General features: G+C 48.5%; 1 non-coding gene across 1 annotated transcript; it reads right to left on the reverse strand.

Moving 5' to 3' along the window:
- Positions 1-2,294: 2,294 nt before the first annotated feature.
- Positions 2,295-2,366, reverse strand: TRNAC-ACA. The gene has a single exon. It is a non-coding gene; the product is annotated as a tRNA-Cys (tRNA).
- Between the last annotated feature and the right edge of the window lie 2,152 nt (positions 2,367-4,518).

A 4,518-nucleotide genomic window follows, 5' to 3' on the forward strand; every position in this document is an offset into this window, starting at 1 on the left:
ATGGTTGAGAGGTTGTGCTCTGGGATGGAGTCAGGTGCAGGCTCTAGAATGGAGTTTGGGTGCTGGATGCAGGCTCCGGGCAGGGGCACAGGGTCAGGGTGGCTCTAGGCACCAGTAAAGCAAGCAGGTGCCTGGAGCAGCCCATTTGCAGGGGCGGCAGCCGGCAGGGATCCAGCCTGGGAGCGGAGAACCAACCGGGAGCCCTGAGAGCTGTAGTTCCTTGGTTAGCTCCCTGCCTATAGAGCCAGCCCTGGAGCAGGGAAAGAACCAAATTTCCCAGCATTCCCTTGGCTGCTATCAACAGGAAAGGGAGTGGGAGGGAGTATGGTAGCTGAAACCTCATGCTGAAAGTGGAGAGGGGGACAAATGTGCCCAAGGAGTAGAAAGCTTTGGCCCAGAAGCAGCAAAATTCATCAAACATAGAACTGGTTCTGACTTATTTACTTGGTCTTAAAAGAGAACAACAAGGACCTGAGTCTCCTCCCTGTCAATAACCCCCTGCTCAGCCAATCAGGGTAGAGACTGAGGACGGGAGGCTGAGGGTTCTCACCAGAGAGCCCAAAGGATGGCCTAGGTCACTGGTGGGGATCACTGCCCGAGCACTAGTTCAGCCCCACATTTTGAGCACTCTCCCGCAACACACACCCCTCTCCTGGTGTTGAGAGGGGAACAGGAGAAAGGACAAAAGGTGAAACAAAAAGGACAAACCCTAATGTCCCCAGTGATTCTAAGGGACAAAATCCCAGGTGCAGAATAAAATTCTGCCTCCTTAAGCTCGTGTTTTCCATGCCTAGAATTCAACTGTCACCACATGGATCAGACTGAACAGGTTTCAAACCTCCAGGAGGCTTTTACCTTCTAAACAGGGACAGCTGTTTTCTAGTAAAATCACTGAAAGGGAAAGAGAAAACTCGAAAGAGGTTCCTCCTGGCGCTCACGTCCGTGAACCCGAATACTCCCTCAGTCCTCAAAGAGAGACCTGGAGAAGGAGACTTGCTGAAGCAAGGCCACAGGGGTCTCTGAGGTTTCCCTGGCCCCTCACCCCTGTCCTGCCTGGCTGATGTCAGCATCTCTCTGTGAGGTCACCACCTCCCCACCATCTTTGACCAATAGTCTGAGGTCCTGCCAAAGGCCTTTGTGATGTCCCTGCCGCACCCCTCCCTTGCTGTGCCAATGTCCTGCCCCTGGCCAGGCACTTTGCAGGTTTGAGCTACTCCCTGTGGATCACCCCACTCAAGGAGCGTTCGTTCTAGGCAGCAAGCCGGCTAGACAGGGAAACATCAGATGCTGCTCCCAATGCTACACTCAGTTTTTCAGAAATTAGTTGACTTTATGGCCAGAAGAGACCATTAGAGCATCTAATCTGACCCCCTGCATATCACAGGCCTCCTGTAGGACACAAGAGCTACTTTTGAGGCAAACACATTCCAGAAAGGCATCTAGTCTTCATGAAATGACATCACGAGATGGAGAATCCACCACTTTCCTTGGTAGCTTGTTCCTGTGGTGAATCATCCTCGCTGTTGAATTTTTGTGCCTTAGTTGTAATATGAATTTGTCTCTTTTCACCTTCCAGCCATTGGCTCTTGTTAGGCCTTTCTCTGCTCGATTCAAGAGCCCTTTAATACCCAATCTTATCTCTCCATTAAGGCACTTCAACACTTCAGTGAAGTCACCTTTCAATCTTCTTTTGATAAGCTAAACAGGTTGAGCTCTTTCAATAGCTCCCTAGAAGGTATTTTTTCCAGTCCTCAGAACATTAGGTGGCTCTTTGCTGCCCCAGCTCCAATTTCACAACATCTTTTTCAAACGAGGACACCAAAACTGGATGCTATTCCAGTATCAGTCTCACTGATGCCGTGTCACCTCCTGTGACGTTATTGACATAATCTGTAACTGTATAGCTCACCGTTGCGACCACTGTTCTATATTTGCAGCCAATATTACAGAGAAGTGGTCGTGTAAGGGGTCTATGGAGAGGTTCTGATTGGCTGATTATAATAATGCTATCTCTAGATGTGTATCGTTTTTTTGTAGTTGACATTATGAATATTGGCTCTATGCTGCCTGTATTTCAAACTTGTGCTCTGCTTCAGGGAATGATCCCTTTGTTTAATTGATGAAAACATAAACTAGACACTTAGAGGATTGGAACTGATTTCAGCTGATGGACAGGTTTGCTAGGTTTTTATGCATTTGGACAGCAAAATGTTGAGTGTTCACATTCATTTCAAGCATCCTCGTATGGTGGAGCTCCTGAACATAATGGAGAATGGAAATGAAATTTTTTTTCAAGAGAGCACCTGGGTTTGAACAAAGGACCACTTGATCTGTAATCAAACACTCTACCACTGAGCTATACCCCCAATACAACAGGGGTATGGAATTGTGATCTCCAGGACTTTGAAGGACAGACCCTGCTTCATCGAGCTCCTTTGCCATTCCCAGACCACAGGTAGTTTTAAAAATGGGGTTTGATTAAACTTCTTAAATGTGGTAAACACCACAGCTTGCACACCGACTGATATAGCTTCTCCCCATGACAGAGCTGCCACCTCCTGGGGAAGTGGATTGACTACACCAACAGGAAAACTCTCCCCCCTCAGCATGGAGCAGTGGTTCTCAAGCTGTGGGTCAGGACTGCAAAGTGGGTCGTGACCCTGTTTTAATGGGGTCACCAGGGGTGGCATTAGACTTGTTGGGTCCTGGGGCTGAAGCCAAAAGTCTGAGGCCCCCCCACCCAGGGCTGAATCCCTCAGGCTTTGCCCTCCCCCCCACAAGTGGAGGGGCTTGGTACCTCTTTCCAGGGCTACATATTAAGTTATTTTTGCAGAAGGAGGTTGCAGTGAAAGGACGTTTGATAAACCCTGGCACAGAGCATCTCCATTACTGAGCTGCAGCAGCATAGACTCACTGTTTGAAACATTGACCTGGCCTTAGCCTCTGAATATGTCTAGGCTTGGCTCCCTGTGGCACTGTTGTGATCAGACCCTGAAAGTGCAGCCATGGAGACACCACACACCAGCCTTGCCTAGCTGGCAAGGATCAGACCTTCACAGAAAGACACCCATGGTTTTCTAGCCCAGCTACCTAAGGCCTCAGCCACAACCAGTTAACAGAGGGGCCTTTCTACACTCTGGTTCTGTTCTCACTGAAGGGTCATTACAAATTGTTTGCTCAGACCAGCTGCCCCAGCACACTCACTGCTGTGCAGCTCTGTACGTGTGGCCATGGCTGAACAGCCAGAGTTCCTGCCCATTTCCCTACTGGCTGGAGCATGGCTAGAGTGTGTTTGTGGTTAATGATGTTGCTGTAGATTGTTCATTCCCTGCCTTGGCAATTCAGACAGTCCCTTTTCCCATTGTATTGCCAGCACCTCTGGGAGTCCAATAACAGAGGCAGGTTTTCCCTGGGCACTGAGATTTTTGAGAGCGTTGGTGGCTCCTTTCTTTCCTCACCCTGGAGTAAACTCAGCTTTTTATTCCATCCTTGATGACTCATGGAATAACAACTGCAGCATGAAGAGGAGAGTGAATATCTCATTGCCAGGGGGAAGGTGGACGCATTCCCTCTGTCTGACCATTGCCAGTGCAGGAGAGAAGGTTTCAGTGGAATCAAATGCCCTGGCTCAGACAATAGACACAGGGAGGTTTTGCTGTTCATGGATCTGTGCAAAGGAAATTGTGTGTGTGTGTGAAAATGAGGAGGGATATGAAATGCCCACGTGGTGGTGCCTAAGGCAAAAGGGAACCCTAGAGGATTAGAACAGGATAAGTTCTCAAGCAACACGTTTCTTACTTTGCCCATCTGTTAGTTTTGATGATTATCGATGGAAAGATTTTGCCATTGGGTCATGTGTTTACACAGAAATTGACATTTACCAACAAATACATAATTCTTCCAAGCCTGCCTAGTCTGCTGGTGGTGAGTTTAGAGGGACACACTCAATCTTCCCATCCCCCATGCCAGGCCTGTGCTCTCCAGAATGTCAACTTCCCACAGAGCTGGGATCCTTCCCTCATCTCCCCCCAGACCATTGCCCCACCCCCACTTCTGGGGTCCCCTTCCAACACTGTCCAACTCCCCTGCTGGCAGGATCCCTTCCCATTCCTTTCATTTCCTGCCTCCCCTCTGAGCAAAAGCTCTGCATTGTTCCCACACTGGGAATTAAACCCAGGCTGCCTGGGTGAAAAACCAGGGATCCAGATCACTAGACCATATGGGACTTGTATAGTCAATACCACCTTTACACATTCACACCCACTAATTCAAAGTAGCCATTCAAAAAAACTTCAAAATCAGACTTCAAAGAGAAATTGCAGAGTTACAATTGATTTGCAAACTTAACACCATTAATTTGAGCTTGAATAAGGACTGGGAGTAGCTGGCTCACGACAAAAGCAATTTTCCCTCTCTTGGTATTGACACCTCCCCATCAATTATGGGGAGAGGACCACATCCACCCTTACTGAATTAGCCTTCAACACTGGTTCTCCCCTTGTATGGTAATTCCCGTCA

Source organism: Mauremys reevesii, linkage group 14 (genome assembly GCF_016161935.1).
Source record: "Mauremys reevesii isolate NIE-2019 linkage group 14, ASM1616193v1, whole genome shotgun sequence".
NCBI classification, from domain to species: Eukaryota; Metazoa; Chordata; order Testudines; family Geoemydidae; genus Mauremys; species Mauremys reevesii.